The 23,996-nt window shown below is 39.6% G+C and overlaps 1 long non-coding RNA gene across 1 annotated transcript; it reads left to right on the forward strand.

The window, feature by feature from the left end:
* Positions 1 to 1,639: 1,639 nt before the first annotated feature.
* On the forward strand, positions 1,640 to 23,807 carry LOC132646738 (uncharacterized). Its single transcript, XR_009584989.1, has 3 exons — positions 1,640 to 1,756; positions 22,407 to 22,474; positions 23,732 to 23,807. It is a non-coding gene; the product is annotated as an uncharacterized LOC132646738 (long non-coding RNA).
* The last annotated feature ends 189 nt before the right edge of the window (positions 23,808 to 23,996 follow it).

Genomic DNA, 23,996 nt, shown 5'->3' on the forward strand with positions numbered 1-23,996 from the left:
TCACAAATAAAAACATTAATGAAATACTGTTGGATAATAAAAAGTTCATTTAATTTACTAGATATTCTTTTTAAATCTAAACTGTTATTTTCAACATTAGTTCATCTTGAAGATTTCCTGATAAAATTCTCCTTGACATCCTGCAGGGATAACTGAAAAAAAAAATTGCTGCGCTATGATATAGGCTGAATCATTTCTTCCTAGTCCCAATGACCTTCTCATTCTTTTATAATATCAATAAGTAAAAAAATGGTTGCCTATTTGTTGTATACTGTAAATCATACCGAAAGGTAATCTCATGGAATTAAGGATGACCAGTGTAGGACTTTGTGGAGAAATAGGATCTGCATCATTCTGCACTGTGCTCATTAGACACATATTGGACATTGGTGAAATGTGGCTGGTGCAATGGAATATCTGAATTTTAACTTTCCTCTAGCCATAGGTAGTGCAAGTATAGATAGAAACATGTGACTACCTTATTGGGTAGAGCATCCCAGAGTGTTGATAGAGTGAGGAGAGAGACGTTGGCTGTTCAAAAGTGTTATTAGATTTTCTACCATGTCAGAAAAAGTTTTGATGTCAGCAGGGAAAGACTGTCTATCTTGGATTCATTTTCAACACTGTGCAGCAGTACTATGTATTATGTTTTTATGGCACATTTGTCAAGCACTCTGTGAAAGCCACATATTGAAGGCAGAGAACACAGCATCTCTGCCAGGTTCTCGCAGGCTTAACAGGCTCAACACACAGCTCTAATAATCCCCAGACATCCACACTCCTCCTTAATGCTATTGTCTTGCAGATCTTAAGCTTGGCTGTCACTTCCATCCATTGGCCCCAACTTTCTGTTGATCTGGCCCAGGCACTTACCGTCTTAGCCAGTGCATTTGGGCACAGGGTGGGTGGCATACTGTTGCTGGACACAGATGGCCCTGCCACAGAATTTACGCTCTGTTTAAAAATAATGCTTCCTAATGCCTAGCAATTCTCAAAATTACTTTATCTGAAAAAAATTACATTTTTTTCTAAATGTGTTATAGAGGCTGCAGAGTTGACCTCATCTAAATGTTACTAAAATTAAAGTTTTAGGCTTAGAAGGGGAATGTAGTATTCATCTTTGTATCCCCATGTTTTTGTTTTGTTGATGAGGAAATAGAGCTTTCACCTTGCCTCTACTCCTATAATTAGCTTAAGACATAAAACTAGAATTCAGCTCTTCTTTTTACCCAGTTTCTTTGTATTTCAAAATGTCTGGTTTTACCATGTTTCATCAAGAATATACATCATGGTTTGGACAATGTTTTCATGGGAGAGACATGAGACTTTATTCACAGTTTTCTCCTTAGTCTATATTCTATTCCAATGCCTTCTGAACAGACAAACCTATTTCTGCTGAGAGAATTAGCTTAAGGAGCTCACTTTACCACATTCAAATAAGCCCTTTAAAATCCTGCACTTTAAGCTTTTATTCTAGATTCCATTGTGAGGTGATAATGAGGTGCTGAAAACTAATTATGTCATCAGACAAAGCTGTCTGGTCCACCATCTGCTGAGTCTGGAGAGTGAAAGTCCCTGGTTGAACTGAGAACTGGGACTAAAAATAACCTTTTTTTCCTTGGTCTTTGCCCTGTTGCGGCCGTGGGCATGATGAAGTAGGAATTACATAAGACTCCTCTGCAGCCAGCTAGACATGAGACCACAGGTGCTTTTCCAGGCGGCAGATCTTATGCACACATGGATTATCACTATCTTGGTAAGTCACCATGGTTCCTACCAATTTTTTCCAAGTCTCAACTCTCTTCCCTAATTTAATACCCTGTTACCTAATTCAGGAGGAGTGTTTGGATTAGGAGTTCAAGCTTCTTCCTCACATAACCAAGTTATGTAGACCCTGAAGTGCTCATTGCCACTATGCCTCAACTTGGATTCTGGGAAACATTCTTTCATCAATTCTAAAGGTGATCTGGATGTAATTTTACCAGGGATTCCAATGGTTCTTTCCTTTAACTAGGCAGCCACTCATTTTTGTCCAGCAAACTGCCCTTTTCTTTTGCTGACATGAAGATCTGAAATTGATAATAAAATTTGCTCCCCCTCAGATTACTAAAATGTCAGCATTCTCCAAGTAGGCATGATTGACCCAATATAGGTAGGGCTTTACTCTTTAATGAGGGGGGACTTTGGAATTTTATCATTAAAACTTCTCTGGGGGAAAATACTTGATATTTAGAAGTCTTCTTAGATGAAAATGTGAGAAGTCTGCCCCAAAGACCCTTTTCCAAATTATTCTGGCTACCGCTTTTATTGTAATTTAGATCTCAAAAGTCAGATTCCTGAAAATTATAAGCCAAACTGAAAATGAGACCAGTTCAATGTTCTAGATTCTTGGTTGGCTACAAAGCAGAACTTAGCTGTGTCTGTGATAATGCTAAATAAATAATGACTAGTTTTGGTAATAAGATTATGCCTCACTGGGAATTATTGTTTTGCAAGTAAGGGGCACTCTTAACTTCATAGGTTTTGTTCTAAAATCATTTGGATTGTATTTATGCATGTTTCCTGGGGTGCTCACGCGTGCATGTGTAGGCGTTGTATGTGCATGTGTGGGAGTGTGCTTGTACATGTGTGAATGTATGCATGTACGTGTGGGGGTGTATGTGCGTGTGTATGCGGGGGTATGCATGTGCATGTATGCAGGCTGTAGTACAACTTCAAGTATCATTCCTCAGGAGTCACCAATTTAAAATTTCTGATCCTTACTTTAATTGATATTATTTATTTTATGTTTGATCGCATGCTGTGTATGTGGTCACACATGCTGTGGTGTGTGTGTCATCATGCAAGTGTGGAGGTCAGAGGATAACTTTGTGGGATCAGTTATCTCCGTATAGCTTTATGTGGGCTCTAGGGATTGAACTCACATCACCAGTGTGGCAAGCCCCTTTACCTGCTGAAACATCTTGTAAATTTTCTCCTCATTTTTCTCTTTCTTCTCCTCCTCCTTCCTTTTCTTTCTTTCTTTTTTTTTTTTTTTTTTTGATATAAGGTCTCTTGAAAATATCACCAAATACCAAATAGTCTAAATCAGCTGGTCACTGAGCTTCAGAAACCAGCTTGTCTCTGCCTTCCAGGAGCTGGGATTATGAGCTTGCATTGTTAGGCCCAAGGGGGAAACCTAGGGGACCCTAACTTTCTAAGGGGGATGAAGAGAACTCAGGAGACCAATTATCTATGCAATAGCAAGAGGTTTAATGGAGCCATCATACGATGGGGCTGCCCCCCAAAACAAACAAACAAACAAAAAACAGCAAGGAGCAGTCAGGAGAGACAGAAGTCTGAGGTTTTTAAAGGAAAGAGCGCGGGAATCGCGGAGGTTGCAGGCTTGGTGACACTGGATTGGGTAGTTGATTTTTTAAATGATTGGTTCAGTTTAGGTGCCAAGTCCATCTGGTCCTGCCCTGATCTGGGTTGGGGAGCTGAGGTGTCTGGACCGGTTGCTAAGCAACGTTATCTCAAACTGCAGATCTGGACACTCTTCCACAGCAGGGGAGGAGACCTTTCAGCATTTCTTTGCAACAGGGTGGGGTCTTGTCTCAATTAATCCGCTGCTCCTCCTGACTTCTGTAAAAGTGCTAGGAGAATTTAGTTTAACATGGGGTATAGAATTTATAAAGAATCCTGTAAAGCTAGCCTTTCAGCATCATTACATATATATTTCTTCTTTTGTTTTTTGATATTATAATATAACCACATAATTTCCCCCTTCCTTTTCTTCCTTCCAAATCTTCCAATATTTCCATCTTTCATATATATGTATATATATACAGACACACATATATGTATGCATAGATACATATATATGAACACACACACACACACATATATATATACATATATGCCAAATAAACAGAATCAGAAATGAATAGGGATTGATTCCAATAGACATCAAATACTTTCAGAGTCTTATAAGAGAATATTTTACCAACCAAGGACCATGTGTGGATATAACCTAGAACCTCTAGTCCATGGTAGCTCAGTATCCAAGTGGGTACCCTAGTAAGGGAAACAGGGACTATTTCTGACGTGAACTCAATGATGGGCTCTTCGACCCACCCCCCCAAGGGAGAAGCAGCCCTGCTAGGCCACAGAGGAGGACTTTGAAGCCAGTCCTGAAGATACCTGATAAACCAGGGTCAGATGAAAGGGGAGGAGGTCCTCCCCTATCAGTGGACTTGGAAAGGGGCAGGGAAGAGATAAAGGAGGGAGGTAGGACTGGGAGGGAATGAGGGCACAGGATGCAGCTGAGATAGAAAGTTAATAATCTGTAACTAATATTTAAAAATAAAAATTAAAAAAGAGAATATTTTAAATATATGTTTTCCATTGGGTTGGAAAAAATAAAGAAATGAATGAATTCCTAAATCAACTAAACTAACAAAATTAAACCAGGATGTCAACTACCTAAACAAACTCATGACAAATGAAGACATTTAAAATAATAATAAAAAGCCTCCAAACTAAAAAAAAGTAAAGGGCCAAAGGGATTCACAGCAGAATTTTACCAGACAATTCTTAAACATGAAGCTTTTTGTTTGTTCGTTTGTTTGTTTTTAAAACATGGCTTCTGGGTCTTAAATTTAAGTCTTCATTCCTGCAAGGCAATTACTTTTTTTTTTTAATGAGCCATTTGAGCCATTTTCCCAGTCACCTTTATGCACATTTATATCTATTTTTCCACTGAGAGTAGGTTTTCCATCCCGTCATTTGACATAAGCCACAAAATGTATCTGCTGCCCAATATCCCTAGTAGTTTCAAATTCCATGTTGCTTGACCGTATACCAGGGTAACCTTGAACAGCCAAAAGCATGGAAACTCACAAACGACAAACCAAAGAAATGAACAAAAAGCCCACTGCCCAGAATAAGACTGTGCATGTACCAATTTGGTCCTGTGCGGTCTGAGGTTCTGAATGAGGTCCAAATACTGATTTCCCTCTGCTGTCTCCATTTCTGTGTGCATTATTTTGATTGAGTGTCTTTAGCAGCCCCTGAGTCCATCCTTGCAATGCCTGATCCAATAGCTTTCCACTGACAGAAGTAATGAAAGAAAATGGAATCATCATGTGTCCACGAGGTGGTATGATTAGGGGACCTCCTGATAGTCCCCATTTTGTCCTTGGGTTTTCCCTACATACCTGCCACATCTTCTAGCTTTTGGGATGACTGTTCTTAGAGCTCTATTTATATTGACAGTTTTGACCTTTGATAGATTCTCGTAAATCACATTATGATTACCAACACACCCCCTATGAGCTTGTTAACAATACAGAATCCCAACTCCCGTATTAGGTATGACCTTTTAATTAGACCATCCATACTGTCAGGTTCTGAGCAGCCTGTCTGAGTCATGTGGGTTTTTTTTTTTTTCTTTCTGCCTCTGTGTTCTGATCCTAGGCAGCCTGACCTCAGTATCTTAATCTTAACCTCACCAAAGCTGCACTCAGATGATTATCTGTCCATAGTCTTCACCACATGACATAAAGAAGACAGATTGTCTCTGATGTTACTCATCTTAAATAGAGATACTGCCATCTTTCTTTTAATAAGTCTGAAATTTCTTTCCTTTAACAGTCTATAAATTCCCCAATGGGCAGAACCTGTTTCTGATTCATCCCTTTGTTTTTGAGTACTCCAGCTACATTGCTTTTTTGTATAAATTTTAGTTACTGAACTAATGAGTGTACACATATGATATGAAGGGGCTGAAACTTCAGGTTTGCATTTGAAGGATTGCTGGGCTGTGGTTCTGAAACCCTTAACAAGCACATTGTTAATACTGAAAGAGGAAAAAGGCTCTAACAGAAAATCCAACAGGCTGTGTATAAAGGCACATTTTGTTCAATCTTTCCTCAGGCTACTTGCATGAGGTTGTCTGACCTTATCATAACAAGATGTTATTTTTCCCCTTTGGTAAACTAGGAGATGAACACCAAAGCCAGGAGATTAAGGATTGGGATTTAGATAGTGTGTAAAACATAAACAAGATTGCTTGACATGTATCTCTACAGATCTTCCTTTTTCTTTCCTTATGCCTAAGTCTGATGAACAAAGACACAGAGATCATAGTCACTTTGCTGTGAAGGGATTGTAAAACAGGGCCAGTACCATACAATTATTCTCTTCCCAGTTTCTGTGAAAATTTGAGCAATAAGACTATCTCTAGAGAAAAAAAGAATACCTCTAGAGATTTGGGGGATTAGCTTCACATTTTTAGAGGTTAAAACAAAACAAATAAATTAACAGAATATTGTTGCAAAAGAAAAGTAAAATATCCACCATGAGTATCTTTATGTGCAATCACCAATTGACTACTTGGGAAATTGCTTTCTGTAAGAGTTCTGGGGTTCAAGGTTTGAGAGGCCTTAAGGTAAATGTTTCACAACGCAAACAAGAAGGAAACTAGACTTCTGTTCTGCCAAGAAGAAAAAAATGCTCTGATTTTTTTCTAAAATATTTTTTATTATTATTTAAATTTTATTAGTTATTTTTATAGAATGTGTTTTGGTCATATTTATCTCCTTACTCACTCTTAGATCTATCTCCTTCTCTATCAAACTATCTTTATGTCTCCTTACTCACTCTTAGATCTATGTCCTTCTCTATCAAACTATCTTTGTCTTCTTTTTTTCTTTAAACCCATCAAGTCTAATTTGTGCTGTCCATATTAAGAGAGTCATTGAATTGGTATTTTTTTTATTAATTTTTATTTTTTTATATTAATCATAGGTTATTTACTATGTATCCCAGCTGTAACCTCCTCCCTCATTCCCTCCCAGCCCCACCCTCCCTCCCTCTTCTGAATTAGTATCTTTAATAGAACTCACAGATATGTGATATAATGGCATATACATGAAGTGTAATAGATCATATTTTTTTCATAAACAGAATCCGTATCTATGTCTATAATGATGATACTGAGTAAGACCTAAAGGTATAACAGTGTAAATCTAGAATTCAACCCATGGAATACTGTTTGTTTTGTTTTGTTTGTTTTCATCTCCATTAACTGGAAATAATTCTTCTTTCCAATGAAGTTTGCATTTCCTTTATCTGGTATGATTCCTGTGCACATGACTTTGTTTCAGTGCTCACACTGAGCTGAGGCTTATTAATAATTTAGAAAAAATTATAAAAGTAGTACATAACCCTACCCTCTTAGCTTCATTGTCAACAAGGACTGGTTGACCAAAAAGTTGGGCAAAACTGAATGAGCTAAGAGTGAAGCACAAAGCCCAGCTTCTCTGTAGATTGTTCTGGGGACCTTTGACATGATATGGCACCTGAAAACTTTCCCCAGAGAGTCTGATCTATTATTGTTATTTATTTAGTTTTTGGAGTAGGGAATCACAAATACTTTTTTCTCTCAGGTGGCCAAATGATTCCAGTGCATAATCAAAGTTGAGAATCAACTTTGATTCTCAGATATTCTAAACACAGAGTACAATTTAATGAGATTGTAACAATTTTATGCAATTACTACAGGAAGCGAGGTAATAGAATGTGTGTAAAAACAAAAACATGGGCTTTGTTCTCAGAAAGATCACAGTTTAGTAGCCTGTGGTGGGAAATGCATTCAAATTATCCTTAATTATGAAGATGGCAATGGAAGTACAATCTGTCAGTGCGGACAGTGCCTGCCATGTCACCTTGTTACTGCATGCAGTATCTTCCTTACTTACATAGTCAATGCAAGAAAATCTCCATTGTTATTTACTTGTACTTTTACAAAATGAGAAATTTGAAGTAGGAAGAGTTTGGGTTTGACTTTAAACTGTTTTAACACTTGTATACTTTGCTTTGGGTTGAGAGAGACTCTGAGGCGCCCACTTTTTCAGTGGGCTAACATGTGCTCAGGTAGGAAGAAAGTATAATATTGCATGCATTGGGATCTTAGTCAAACACAGGGTTCCCACACTGCAACATTGTTCTCAAATAGGGGGTAGAGTATCATGAATCTGTCCCGTGTTCCTGGTAGAACTAAGTGGGGCTCAGTTAAGGGAAGAGATCAGAGATGAAGCCTTTATTTTACAACTGTGGGAAACAAGGAATCCAAAGCTTAGGAGCTCTGGGTTATACAGCTGCTAACAAGTGCTCACTTCCACTAGATATTTTCTGTGTGACATGTGCCACTTTATGAGTATTGACTTGATTCTCATAAAGGGCTGTGAGGAATGGACCATTATCTCAATTTTACTGTCAACAAAACTGATGCAACATAGTTAAGCCACTTTCCCAGGTCATAAATCCATAAGCACCGGAAAGTGCACCCAGGCATCATTGGCTTCGTGCTGGCCTGTCGGGTTGGGCAGCTGTAGCAGAAGGTGATCCAGTCAGAATCAACACCAAGATCCGGCTGGTGTCGAATGCGGCACTGCGTGACTACTATTGTTGGGTGGACTGTGATTATGATCAAAGATGAGGACTTCTTAACATGGCCTGGATAACTTCAGGACTGCGTGCAGAATCTTCTGGGCCTCAGCATAAGAAACATTTTCTCCCCACTTGCAGCCGTGGTTTCAGAAACTGTTTGCAGAAGCACAGAAGACTTTGAGGGTACAAAAATTGTGTAAGCTGCTCAAGCAGCAGGGTTACTCGCTTTGCCTGTTTCTCCCCAGCTCACGACTCCTACAGCTTCCTTCTCCTTCACACTGTGCAGACGGCGCAGAAAAAGAATCACACCCTGCAAGTGCCGGTGTCCAACTCATTCCTCCTCTTTGGATGACTTATTTCGCTTTCTTTCACACTAGCTTTGTGCATCCGCCCACACAGACACACTTTCTTCTTTGTCCAACTTGAAGATAAATACACACTATGTGCATACACCCACACGGGCACACTTTCCTCTTCATCCACCTTTAAGTTTAATTGGCCCTGTTCAAATATTGATTTTATGAAACTTGTCACTGCAGAACACATAGGGGCTAAGAGATTGACCAGTGACACATTATTTGGGCATATCACAGCTTTACCTCCTGTGCGTGGTCACTCTGGCAAATTCTGTAGTTGGTCATTCCCTTCATCTTTTTTTAAAATAATTTTTATTTTTTCATATTAATCACAGGTTATTTACTTTGTATCCCAGCCATAGCCCCCTCGCTCATTCTCTCCCAATCCCACTCTGCCTCCCTTATCTACCCCCTGCCCCTTTCCAAGGCCACTGATGTGTTTCAGTTCATCCTTTTGAGGCAAAATGACAAAGGTGCTCTGTCCATGGCAGTAAAAGTATGTGCCAGAGACTGTTCACATAGTTCAAAACAGCAAGTAGAATGCAAGAGCCAGACATACACTTCAAAGCTCTTCCCCTACTAACCCACTTCTGCCATGGAGACCTTACCTCCAAACCTTTCCACAACAACCCAAATAGCATCATCAGATGAGGAGCAGGATTCACAACATGAGCCTCTTGGAAGAGTCGAGGAGGCTCTGCCCTCAGTGCCACAAGTGACTGTTTCCTTGGCACTCTTTACTCTCAATTTTTTAAATTTGGTCAGTCAGGGCCACTCAGCGGCTGATCGCCACTGCTTAGAGCCTGATAAGCCTAAGGAAATGATCAAATGGAAGGATGTCTTGACTGGTCCTCCCCTTCCATCTGACCCTAGCTTATAAGGTGTCTTCAGGACTGGCTGCAATGTCCTCCTCTGTGGCCTAGCAAGGCTGCTCCGCCTTCGGGGTGGGGGGGGGGGGAGAGGAGGTCAAAGAGCCAGAGTTCATGGCAGAAATAGTCCCTGTTCCCCTTACTAGGTTACCCACTTGGATACTGAGCTAGCATGGGCTACATCTGAGCAGGGGTTCTAGGTAATATCCATGCATGGTCCTAGGTTGGAGAAACAGTCTCATAGAAGACCCCTGTGCCCTGATATATTGTTCCTTGTGGAGCTCCTGTCCTCTCCAGGTCATACTAACTCCCTCTTCTTTCATATGATTCCCTGCACTCTGCCCAAGGTTTGGTTATGAGTCTCGGCATCTGCTTTGATACATTGAGAGGTAGAGTCTTTCAGAGGTCCTCAGTGGTAGGCTCCTGTCCTGTTACTTGTATTCTCCTACTTCCAATGTCCATCCCATTTGTCTTTCTAAATGAGGGTTGATTGTTTTACCCTGGGTCCTCTTTCTTGTTTATCTTCTTTAGGTGTACAGATTTTAGTATGTTTTTCCTATCTTATAGGTCTAGTACTCACTTATAAGTGCGTATATACTGTATGTGTCTTTCTGCTCCTGGGATACCTCACTGAGTTTGATCTTTTCTAGATCCCACCATTTGCCTGCAAATTTCATGATTTCCTTGTTTTTAATTGCTGAGTAATGTTCCATTCTGTAAAAGCACCACAACTTCTGTATCCATTCTCCGTTGATGGACATCTGGGTTGTTTCCAGGTTCTGGCTATTACGAATAAAGCCACTACTAACATGGTTGAGCAAATGTCCTTGTTGTGTACTTGAGCATCTTTTGGATATATGCTTAGGAGTGGTATAGCTGGATCTTAAGGAAGAACTATTCCTAATTGTCTGAGAAAGTGCCAGATTTATTTCCAAAGTGGTTGTACAAGTTTACATCCCCACCAGCAATGGAGGAGGGTTCCATGGTGCATCTTTTCTAGGAGTTCACTATGCCTCAGGCATGACTGTGAAGGTAAGAGTCAGCCTTCTGTGGGCTGAGAGATTAGTGAGCAGATGTGTTTTACAGAACCAAATATATGTACCTACACTTTCCTGACAATATTTCAGGTTAAACATTCTGGGAACCAAACTTGAAGAAGATCACCAAGAAAATTGTTGAAGAGAGGGAACAATATAGGAGAGGGAACATAGAGATATAAGAGGGTAGAGATCAGACCTAGGGAGAGAGAGGTACAGAGGACAGAAGGCCTGCAGAGAAAAGGATATGAGGGGGATTCAAGGAGAGACTCCTAGTAGTGGAAACCATAGAGATTGAAGAGGATGTCCTCTAACTAGATTAGTATCCTAGTAGAGGGAGGGGAACACCAACCTTCCTACAAAAACTTTGACCCCAAATTTACCCTGCCTACAAGATGTACAGGGCAGATAGAGCAGATAGAGCAGATATTGAAGGAATGGCCAACAAAGACTCACCCTATTGGAAAGTGCCAACCCTTGACATTATTAATGACATTCTGCTAAGCTTGCAGATAGGAAATTGTAAGAGTTGTCCTCTGAGAGACTCTAACCAGCAGCATCTTAAAATAGATGCTGAGACTCATAACCAAACACTGGGCAATGCATAGGGAGTCTTTTAGAAAAGTGGGAAGAAAGAGAAAAGGACCTGAAGGTGACAAGAGTTCCACAAGAAGACCAACAGAGACAACTAACCAGGGCCCAGAGGGGTTTGCTGAGACTGAGGCATCAACCAAGGACCATGCATAAACTGGACCTAGTCCCTCTATAAAGATGTAGCTGATGGGCAGCTTGGGACTCTTTTGGGTCCTCTAGTACAGGAAGTGGGACTGCATTGGTCATAGACTTACTTGCTATCTTTTTGATCACTTTCCTCTGGCAAGACTGCTTTGTGAGGCCACAGGGAAAGAGGATATGCTCAGTCCTGGTGCAACTTGATGAGCTAGAGTGCATGGGAAAGCTACCTCCCTTTTTCTGTGGAATAGGTGAAAGGGGAAGGGAGAAGAAGGGAGAGTGGGACTGTGAGGGGAGAAAAGATGAGGCTTCAACCAGTGAGTAAAGTAAATTAAAAAAAACTAATTACAAAAAAAGAAAAAGAAAGTGCTCCAACAAAGTCAAACTAGAAGGTTCATGCTTCTCCACTGTTCCTTCAGAAATCCCTGAAAGATTATGGTAGAAGAAGCCAGCAAATATCAATCCAATTTATTCAGGTAGAACCACCTTCCATTTATTGGCTTTGGCCAAGCAGGGGTTATTTAAAGTGACTTCCTAGAATTCATGTTTTGAAGGTTTTATGTCTGTCCTGTGCACTGTGGGAGGTGGTGGAAGTCAAAGGACCTGGCACCCTGTTGGGGGAAGATGCAGTAAACCTTTAAAGGGTAGATTGGGACTCTAATACCTCTCTCCCTATTTCACTTTCCCTCTCAAATGTTTCCCAGCCTCCATGAGATGAGAAGCTATCTCAGTTATTTGTTTTTGTTTCAGCTGAACCACAATACTCAATAAAAACAAAATAAGGGAGGAAAGAATTTCAATTTTGTAACAGTTCCACTGTGTAGTCCTTGCGGTCCTGGAATTTGCTATGTAGACTGTGCTGCCCTAGAACTTGTGGTGATCCTGCTGAGTCTGTCCCCAAGTGCTAGAGTACAGGAATGTACTATCAGGCTTAGTTGAAAAAATGATTTTGATTTATGATTTCAGAGAGTTTCAGTTCATCCTTTTGAGGCAAAATGACAAAGGTGCTCTGTCCATGGCAGTAAAAGTATGTGCCAGAGACTGTTCACATAGTTCAAAACAGCAAGTAGAATGCAAGAGCCAGACATACACTTCAAAGCTCTTCCCCTACTAACCCACTTCTGCCATGGAGACCTTGCCTCCAAACCTTTCCACAACAACCCAAATAGCATCATCAGATGAGGAGCAGGATTCACAACATGAGCCTCTTGGAAGACAGCGTAGGTTCAAACCATAAGAGAAATGTTATTCCACAATGTGCTTCCTCTCATGAGGTTATATTCCACAATAGACCCCAAAACAGAGACCAACCAACCAGAGACTAAAATTTCTGAAACCATGAGTCAAAATAAACCTTTGTTCCTGTTAAATTGATATATTTTTTTAAAGAAGTCTTTTATTACAAATACAGAAAGCTGAATAACAGGTGGATACAACCTAGGCATAAAGAGGAACCACCCAGAGATACCTAATACTGAAAATAAAGATGATGGAAACCTAAAGAGGTTGATGGTGAGCTAAGAAGTGCTCAGGGGCTGATCTAGCTCCATACCCCAGAGCTGAGATGCCCTGCCCACATCCTATTCATGTTCGGCAGTGTAGGATCCCAGATCTCTTCCTGAGCAACCCTCGAATTGCAGGCGTTAATCTGTACCTCTCTGTCACGTAGAAACTGAGCAGTAGATTCTTCTGTTTCTGCTTCCCTGTGAGTAGCATTCTCAGACTTGTTTTTCCCAGTTCTCCCAAAGTAAAATGAATGATTTGGTAGGAGGGCTATTGGTTAGTCGCAAAGATCCCTTCTCCTAGGGATCCTGTGATTTTCACATTTTAAATAATTTAATTTGTAGTTTCAACTTTGTTCCAGAATAGTTTCAAGACTGTTTGCAAAGAAGGAAGTGTTCACCAATTACAGCATTTGAAAATGTCACTTTTGAACACTACTTGCTTATTTCTTTAGATTTCATACCTTACCCTTTGTTTGTATTATCATTACCAAATCAGATGAGCACACACTGGTCCTGGTCCTTTTAGTGAGGGGTCAGTGGGGCAAATCTCTGTTTTCTTGTGAATTGACATATAACCTGTTTCCAAAATTTCTTAATTCTTGTGAATTAACCTTTACTCTTTCCCTAACAACCACTCTTTTCTAGGTGTGGTAGACAAGGTATAAATGGCAATATTTGACCCCTGACTACATTTTGTTTTTTTTTTTTTTTTCTCTAGTGATGTCAGTCTGGGTCTAGTATTGTCATCATGTCTACTCTAGTAAAACCACAATATGTACAACTAGCAGGATAGATCAGAAAAGCCAGTGGGAAGGACTGGCAAGCTATGGGAGATGTCTGCGTATATCACAGCTGAGAACATCTGGTTCAAGTATTTTCATGTGTATGAAATTCTACAGAGGGTTATGGATGAGTTAGAAGGATTTGACATTAGTTATTTCCTATATGTTCTGTTCTTCCATATAGCGCAGAGGCTCTCTGTAGCAACAGAATGCAAGAGAATTCATGATCTCTGCCAGTGCTACAATTATTCCATTCTAAGGCGGTCTCCCTTATGATGAAGTTTTTGGGTGTCTAAGTACATGTTTGCCAGTTTTGGTAAGCCAAGTGGCACATAGCTATGGTTTGTTGTTAAAGCTTGGCACATAGCCTTGCTGTCTGTTTCCAGGGAACCACTAAAAGAGCAAAGCTTATGCCAAGGAAGACAGATCATTCTACATTTGTTTATGAGCTTCCAGGAGAGTAGAAATAATGTTGCCAGCTAAGCTTCCTTGAGCCAGTTGAAGTGAAACCAGGATTTGTCCACTTACAAAGATAATTAAGGCACAAAAGACCCATGTAGTTTAGGTTTGACTTTCTCAAATCTGACAAATGACAGTCTTGGCTAATTTTGTATAGAAGGGGCCTTTGGTTCACAATGAGTTGTTCTGTTGTTTCTGAGACAATTTTGTGTAGACAGCTAAAACACAGCAGATTCACCAAGCAACATTACAGTTTATGTTTTGTGTATTTTTTTTGTTCCTAAACCATAGTATTACTTGTGAGACCCATGCTTATCTCATATGTAGTAAGTGAAAGTGATGATATGTGAAGGAAGCTATTTAACTATGCCTTTAATATTTCCAAAAGTTCCTCTTTTTGATCAGAATTGCTTCAAGTGTGCTAAGAAGAGTATGCCTATAATATGCTGCTGCCTGTCCTCTTCTCATGGGATGGGCACAAAAGTTGCCCCTGCTTCTGGTCTTCCTGAAGAACTGCAAATAGGATTATGTACAACAGAGGTATACATGAGAATGATCTAGAACTAACCTCCATGTTCTATGGCTAAAGCCAAGTTTCATAAGTGAAACAGAGACCAGTCTGTGTTACACTATTCATGAATCTGGAAAAGAATTTTCAAACACCATAAACTATACAGACAGAAAAAGTTTTAAAAGCATATGACCTTGTTTAATGGCTCCAGAATGTGATCATAAATGCCAAACTTGGAAAGGCTGGCTGCTTGTAAGAAATTGTCATTGCTCCCAAGCATATACACACCAGAAGGCTGACTTCTTAATTGTGCTCTGTACTCCACAATGCTTTCAGAAGGTTGTTACAGTGTACTCTAAGTGGCAAACTTTAGGGAGAAATGTCAAAAGGTTTCACAAAAGCCTTGAATCAAATGCCAATAATAAAGCAAAGACAGAAATTGAAGCACTAGCCATATGACCATGGGGAATCTCTAACCAAAAGGAAAATGTTACATTGCCTACACTTTTGCTATAAAGAGCAAAAGTCAGTAAATATGAAGCAGGGAAAGTGGAAATGCCTACATATAAAGAGAGGAAAGCTAAGGCCAGATGCTACCACAGAGCAGCAACCCATTTCTTTGCAAAGCCCTGTGAGCTGCAAAGCCCTGTGAGCACATGTGATGAAGCTTGTCCTCTGGAGTTAATGAGCTCTTAACAGACAAGTCTATGAATAGCCCAGAGGGCTTGTGTAGCACTGAGGAGAACACTCATTTTCTTTGCTGCAGTCATTCAGTTTCAGTCATATGCTTATTTTTCTGAGGCCTCAACAGGCAAGCTAGCATCAAGTGGTTTTCATTAAAGTCAGGAACAAGAGAATCAGACAGTCCCCAACAGGCATGTGTTCTTTTCCTTGATGTCTCTCCCTCCCTCCATCACCATTTTATCTCCTCCTCCTCCCAGGAGTGTCATATTCCCAAAGGAAGTTTGAAGAGTAGAAAATCAGGGCAAAAAGGGAGGTCAGAGACAACTTGGCCTAGAAGTTGGAGAGTTATTCCTTCTGAAAAATTTGTAATAAAATTATTTTATAATGAATGAAACCAGTTAGATATTTCCATATAACATTTCTAATCTCTTCATTAATTTCTCTGTGTCTCTCTGCCTCTTTGTCTTGGTAAAAGTTTCCAAACAGTGTAGATATATCCAATAGAAACTTTGAGGTTTTTGCAGTATCTTGAGGAAGAGAACAAATTATTAAGGCTGTGGAATAATTCTGGGAAGAAACCACAGCCAGTCTGTCATTCACCTGACAGGTGAACTTTGTAAACAAGAATATTCTTTTTCTACCAGGGATACCTAGGAAGGATTCTCCTGATTCTTGAATCTCCGTTTCTATGCCAACAACCTATTAGATGGAGCCATGTATTTGTTTGGTACCAATGGAGGAGTATTTATCCTTCCTCTTCTATTGAAGTATGGTCCACTTTTTCAATTTAATCTTTGTAGGAGAATTTAGGAAATAAACCTCATGTGTCCATTATTCTATTGTTTTTCAGCTAGTGATTATTGAGTAGAATTCTTGGTTCTCCAAGAAAGATAAGACTTGGGATACCAGTGTATGTAGCTTTTCTAAACTTGAACTATTGGAGTTTCTCTCCTAGAAACAGGGGCAATCAGTTTGTGCTGATGGCAGCTGAGGCTATGGGAACTCAGGACTCAAAGAAAGTGTGTGGTTCTTCTGAGCAACAGTGTGCAAGAGTGAGCAATGAGGAATAAAGAGACCAAAACCAAGAATGGAATGGTGATTCCATTTGAAAAGGAGCTGGTGTGTTTCACAGGAAAAAGAATAGTTCTGAAAGTTGAGGAAAGTCTGTGTTACATCAGATTCTTGGGTAGTGAAATATGATGTCACAGAAATAACTGGTGACCAGTAGCTGCCAGGGTGCCACATCAAAACTCACTTTGGAAAATTATCCTATTCACAGTCACACATGTCTTATTACTTTTCTATTGCTGGGAAAAAATAGAGTGACCAAGGCAACTTTTAGAAGAAAGAATTTATTGGAGCTTACAGTGTCAGAGGGATAGATTCCATGACCATAATGAAAGGGCACAGGGCATTAGGCATGTGGAGTAGCTAAAAGCTTACATCTAATTCACAAGCACAGGGAAGATGAATGGATTTGAAACATTCATGCTCATCTAGTGACATACCTCCGCCAACAAATTTCATGCCTCTTAATTCTTCTCAAACAGTTCCTCCTGAAAATCAAGCATTAAAATATAAGGGCTCACAGAGACTGAACCACCAGCTAAAGAGAATGCATGGGCTAGACACAGACCTCCCTACACATATGTAGAAGACATGCAATTTAGTCATCATGTGGGTCCCCTAACAATGGGCATAGCAGCTGTCTCTGACTCTATTGCATGCTTTTGGATCCCCTTTACCCTAGCTGCACTGTCTTGTCTGGCCTTGGGGGTGGGGCAGGGAGAGGATGCCCTTATCCTTGCTGCAGCTTAAGGTCCCAAGGTGGATTGGAACCCCTTGCGGGCCTCCCCTTCTCTGAGAAGAGAAAGGGGGAATAGGGAGAGGCATGAAGGTAAAACTGTGAGGAAGAGGGAATGGTTTGGGATCAGGCTGTAAAGTGATTAAGTAAGTAAGAAAGTGAGTAAGTAAGCAAGTAAAAAAAGAAAGAAAAAGAAAGAAAGAAAAATAAATGGAAGAAAAAATATTTGAGCCTCTGGGGACAACTCTCATTTAAAACACCACAGCCCTGTAACACCATAGCCCAATTTCTATGAATAAAACAAAACAAGGAAGTGAAAGACCTCTAACAATGAAAATTTAAAACTCTGAAGAAATAGAAGACACTAGAAAATAGAAAACTATAAGCTTTTTGGATTGGAAATATTCTGAAGATGAATATACAACCAAAGTGAAGCTACAGATTCAGTTCAATTACCATTAAATTTTCACTGCTATTTTCCACAAAAATGGAAAAAATAAAACAATCTTAAAATTCATATCTAAACTCAAATAACCCAAGATAGAAAAAGAAATACTGAACAAAATGAATAATGCTGAGGTTATCACCACATCTCTCTCTTTTTTAATAGTGTAAAGATTTATTTTTATTATTTTGTCTTTTTCCCTTATTTATTTATTTTTATTTATTCACTTTGTATCCCAGCTATAGCCCCCTCTCTTGTTCCCTCCCTCTTCTCCTCTCATGCCCCTCCCAAAGTCCACGGTCAGGGGACATCCTCCTCCCCTTCCATCTGACTCTACCCTATCAAGGTATCTTCAGGACTGGCAGCATTGTCTTCCTCTGTGGCCTGGTAAGGCTGTTCCCCCATCAGGGGGAGGTGATCAAAGATCCAGTCACAGATTCATGTCAGAGACATCCCCTGTTCCCCTTACTAAGAAGCCCACTTGGACAGTGAGCTGCCATGGGCTTCATCTGTGCAAGGGTTCTAGGTTATCTCCATACATGGTCCTTGGTTAGAGTATCAGTCTCATAAAAGACCCCTGGGCTCAGATTTTTTTATTTTGTTGCTCTCCTTGTGGAGTTCTTGTCCCCTCCATGTCTTTCTATCTCTCCCTTCTTTCATAAGATTTCCTGCAGTCTGCCCAAAGTTTGGCTATGAGTCTCAGCATCTGCTTTGGTACATTGCTGGGTAGAGACTTTCAGAGGCCCTCTGTGGTAGGCTTTTGTCCTGTTCCCTGTTTTCTCCCTTTTCAGATGTCTATCCCATTTGCATTTCTGAATGAGGATTGAGCAACTTCCCTAGGGTCCACTATCTGGCACTTTCTCAGAAAATTAGGAATAGTGATATCTCAAGACCCAGCTATACCACTCCTAGGTATATGTCCAAAATATGCTCAAATATACAGTAAGGACGTTTGCGCAACCATGTCCATAGCAGCTTTATTCTTAATAGCCAGAATCTGGAAACAACTTAGTCCCTGTACTGAGGGATAGATATAGAAATTGTGGTACATTTACACAATGGAATACTACTCAGCAATCAAAAACAAGGAAATCATAAAATTTTCAGACAAATTGTGGGAACTAGAAAAGATCATCCTGAATAAGGTATCCCTGAAGCAGAAAGACACACATGGTATATACTCACTTATATTAGACATATAATATGGGATAAACGTACTAAAATCTGTGCACCCAAAGAAGCTAAACAACAAGGAGAACCACATCTATTTTTATGTTGTAACAGAGAACCATATTAAAAATTAGATGACATTAGCACAAAAGAGGCAAGTGGATCAGTGGAACAGAAAAGAGAAAACAGATATAAAAGAACACAGTAAAAAAAAAAACAACAACAACAACAGATATTTGGCAAAAGTACCAAAAAATATATTGGAGAAAGAGAGCCTCTTCAACAAATGCTGCCGGTAAAGCTGGTTATTCACCTGTAAAAGAATGAAGCTATATCTCCACTTATACTGTATGAAAATCAACTCCGAATAGATAGAAAACCTTCATGTTAGATGTGAAACTGTGAAGCTGATAGTCAAATCATTTGAAACTATCGGTGTCTGCAAAATCTTTCCAAATAGGACTTTAGTTACTCAGGAAATTCCACCAAAAGTCGACAAATGGAATTTCGTGACATTATAAAGTTTATGTATAGCAATTAATGAACTGGAAGAAAAATGTTTTGCTAGCTATACATCTGATAGTGAATTATTATCTAAAATACAGAAACAAATAAAATATTACTGTCATTAAAGATTCAGACAACGTAATCAAGAATTGAGTTATGAAATGAATTGATAGTTCTCCAAAGATGTAGTATAAATGGCCAATAAAAGTATTCAAAATGTTCAATGTCTTAGTAATTAGAGAACTACAAATAAAAAACTATATTGAGATTATATCTCACCTCAGTCAGAATGGTAGGTGTTAAGAAAACAATTGCCAGAGCTGGAGAGATGGCTCAGAAGTTACGAACACTTACTGCTCTATCAGAGGTCCAGTGTTCAGATCTGAGCACACATCGGTTGACTTACAAGTACATGTAACTCAAACTCCTCTGTGGAATATAATGTGTCCCTTATAGTGTTTGTGGACACTTGCAAACACACACATCACAAATAAAAATTAATAATCTTAAAAACAAATATGACTGCAAATGCTGGTGAACCCTTATTTGCTGTTGGTAGGAATCAGTATGAAGGTTCATCAAACAACTAAAAATTGACAGACTTATCATAAAACCAAGCTATTCCCCTCTTGTGTATTTGTCCAAAAGATGCCAGGTCAATGTGTCACAGATATAATTTCATACTGAAGATCATTGTAGAACAGCACTAAGTTCACAATAGTTGTGGGACAAACCTAGGTGTCCACTAACAAAGGATTGGATAAACAAAATGTGGTACATACGCACAATAGAATATTTTCATGTCATAAAGGATAAAGTGTTGTTTGTTGAAAAATAGATACAACTGGTGCCAATCATATTAAATAAATTAAATAAGTCTCAAAAATTAAACAAATATTGTATGTTTTCTCTCATTTTTCCATCATGGTCTTTATAGATACACGTAAACACATATGTACATATGACATAGAAGGTGAAGCAAAATTGTCTAGGAGAATGGGAGTGAGGAGAAGGAAGAAGTGCCAAGTACCAAAACAAAGAAGGAAGTAATTTCAAAGTACATTATATATTGGTATGTAAATAACCTGATATAACTGTATAATAAAATAATAAATAAACATAAAAGATAACAAAGATCTTGGTTTGACTGAAAATATGTCCTTCAGCTAATAGTTGACATCTGACAAGTTTATAAATTAGCATAGTATCAAGAGTACTGTAGGTATGTGCGTAATCATCAAAAATAAGTGCTCTCTAATTTGCCTGCTCATTAGATAGATGAACCTTCAGCTGTCACAGGTGGCCTCTCCATCCCTCTTCTTCTTCAGCTCGGGTTCCATCACAGTCTCCAAAAGTCTTCAGACATGGCTCCAATGTACTCCTAAGAAAAACAACCCTGTGGCTTTGGATCCTGTCACTGGACCACTGCTGTCTCTATAAAAGACATTACTGAGAGTGATCATTTCTCCAAGCTTTGCCACACCACCTGTGTCTAACTGAATTCATGCCCATGTGTTTCTGAGAAGGGCAGTCTCTCTCTCTGTGCTATGGGGTTCATTCTCACTTTGGTCCCATTTGATGACATGACAATGACAGGAGATGGAGGAACATGCGAGCATATGATTATTGGTGAGAGATGAGTGACTGGGGTAGTAGGAAGGCATGTTTCTCAAACTTCTAGAATAAGTGGACATGGTTTTGAGGTGTGACATTGTAGATAGAAAGAATGGGAGGCTGCAAACAGGACTGTTATTGCCCTGCTGCATGGGAAGGAAAAGGACAAGTGCCTTGGAGTCCAGAGTATTTAGGCAGAGCACTCACCCTCTAGTTCCTGCCTTATAGGCTATGAGCAGCCTTGGGGGTGATTTCAAATTAAACTTCCCATGGCACTGCAAATGATAGGATTCTTTCTTGAGCTGTAAAGTATTACACTGAGTATACAGATCACATTTCTGTCATCCATTAATCTGTTGATGGGTCTCAGGTACATGAGAAATGCTCCAGTCAACATGGAATTTGCAGATTTCATTTCATTTGAGCAAACACCAGAGAATAGATTGTTGGATCATATTGCAATTCTACTTTAGTTTTTGAGGAATTCCACAACGAATTTACACTCCTACCAATAGTGGAAAGGGTTCCACTCCCCCCTTTTTTAAAATTTTTTATTTAACTTTTATTAATTACACTTTATTCCTTTTGTATCCCCCCATAAGCCCCTCCCTCCTCCCCTCCTGGTCCCACCCTCTCCCCCTTTCTGCATGCATGCCTCTCCCCAAGTCCACTGATAGGGGAGGTCCTCCTTTCCTTCTTTCTGATTTTTTTTTGTTCTTCTCAATGCAGTTTATTCAGGAACCTTGAACAATCTTCTGACCCTGGGGAAAGACAGCCTACAGCTTAAAATAGCCTCTGAGTAGCCAACCCCAGCGTGCCACGTGGGCAATGCAGATAGGTCCACATACATGGAAGCAAGTCAGATCCTCAGCCTTAGCCAAATATGGAGTTGTTTGTGGCAGAGAGCATTCACCATCCGGAAGGTGGAAGGCAGAAACCAGCTCCATCTTTAAGGCGCGGCATTCCGCAGCTCTCTACAGTTCCCCCTTTATGTTTTAGACACATTAGGTAAGAGTAGAGGTCTGATCTCTGATATTAGAAATAAATTGAGACTTTGTACCAATGTTCATTTAGGTGTCCACTCCCCCTTTTTACACTTCCATTTGATACACATTCTAGCAGTTGTGAGCTTATCTCCACATGCATTTTGAGAGATATTTACTTGGATCCTTTGTCCAACTTTATTAAAACTTTTAAAATTATCTTTCTCTCCCTCTCCCTTTTCCTCCTTCCCTCTGGCCTTCCTTCCTTCTTTCCTTTTCCTTCTTTTCTTTGTCTCTTTCTTTCTCTCTCTCTCACTTCCTTCCTTCCTTCCTTCTTTCCTTCCTTCCTTCCTTCCTTCCTTCCTTCCTTCCTTCCTTCCTTCCTTCCTTCCTTCTTTCTTTTGTTCTTTCGTTCTTTTTTTTCTTTGTTGTTGAGTTCTTCAGACCCAACAGGCCTTTATCAAATGTGTGACTTGTTCTGTTTTTACATTGTAACTGGTTCCTTTGTTTTCTAGATACTTCTCAGTTTGTTGTTAAGTCTGAAATTACTGCATTGAGAGAACACCACTCACATATGCAACTGGTAAGATTCTTTTATTTCACGAAAACCTACTTGCAAGGGTCAAACCATTTTACACCACTTTAACTTTAGACAAAGGTGCAAAGGCCTTTTTATAGGAAACTAAGGGAATTATAGCAAGTGTAGTAATCTAAAACTATTGATGGGTGCTAGGGAAGTTACAAGGGTCTATTTCTAATTGCCTTCCATCCTGGTGGTCGGTGGGCTGCATTTCTGTGCCATGAATGTTTAACTACAGGATGAGATAAAGTTGCCCAACACAGATTCCCCATCCTGAGACAAGATATTTTCCCATTCTTGTGGTTATTTCCAGGCTGTTCCTTGGGTAGGGGGTTTTATGGTCTTGTTTCTGGAATTGGTGACCTATGGCCTAGTTCCTGAGACTGATGGATTTTCTTTTAAAGTGAGGCCTGGTCCTAAAATGGAGACAAATTGGAATTTATGTCATCCTCTCAGTTGTGATCCCATTCATACATATTTGCTATTGTTGCTTTTGGGATCATGGCCTATAAATCAGTGCTGAGACTAAAGTTCATTGTTTTCTCCAAGTGGATTTACAATTTCAGTTCAATGTTTAGGTAAATAAATTCATTTTGAGTAGTTTCTTGTATATTGGGTGACCTAAGCACTCAGTTTTATCTTTCAGCATGTAGTCAAACCACACATTAAAAAAGCAAAGGAAGCAAAAAACCTGTACATGCTTTTCTTTATATGTGGAAGTTAAAAAAAAATGAGTGTAAAATACTCATATTTTACTCATACATATACTCAGAGAGTATAGTGGTTACTAGAGGTTTGCAGTATGGGATGATGAGGATTCACAGAGAAAAGTGGGATGACAGACAACAGGGTCAAAGAATAGGGAAGGAAATTCAAGCACAATCAGAAGGTTCCACTGATGCATCCAGATCTACTGAATTGCTAAGCAAGTAGATTTTAAATACTTTCACAACAAAAATGCTAAATATGTGAATGGTGATTGTGGAGGTAATAAATATATTGATTACTTAGTTTTAATTATTCTACAATATGAGTATGCGTCACAGTAGACACATATACTTCTTTTCTTTTTCCTTTATTTTTTATTTACTTTGCATCCATTTTTTAACCACATCCTTTTTATTTGTCAATTGAAAGTTAAATAAAGTCCAAGAAACATGCAAAGTAGACCTCCAGGCCTTTCAGGAAGACAGCAGGAGGGAGAGAGCCAAGCAGTGTTCACTGGCCTGATTTTCTTCCAATGTCACTACCCATCTCTAGGCCAAGATTCTGGGTCCACAGAGGAAGACAAAGAAGCCAGTTCTGATGAGATCTGATGGTCAGATGGAAGGGAAGGAAGACCTCCCCTATCATTGGACTGGGGGAAGGGCATAGGAGAAGAAGAGGGAGGGAGGGAGGGAGGATAGGACTGGGAGGGGATGGGAGAGGGAGCTACAGCTGGGGTACAAAGTGAATAAATTGTATTTAATGAAATAAAATAAAGTTAAAAAAAAAGATTCTGGGTTCCAGCTTCAGATAACTTCCC

Source organism: Meriones unguiculatus, chromosome 12 (genome assembly GCF_030254825.1).
Source record: "Meriones unguiculatus strain TT.TT164.6M chromosome 12, Bangor_MerUng_6.1, whole genome shotgun sequence".
Taxonomy (NCBI): Eukaryota; Metazoa; Chordata; class Mammalia; order Rodentia; family Muridae; genus Meriones; species Meriones unguiculatus.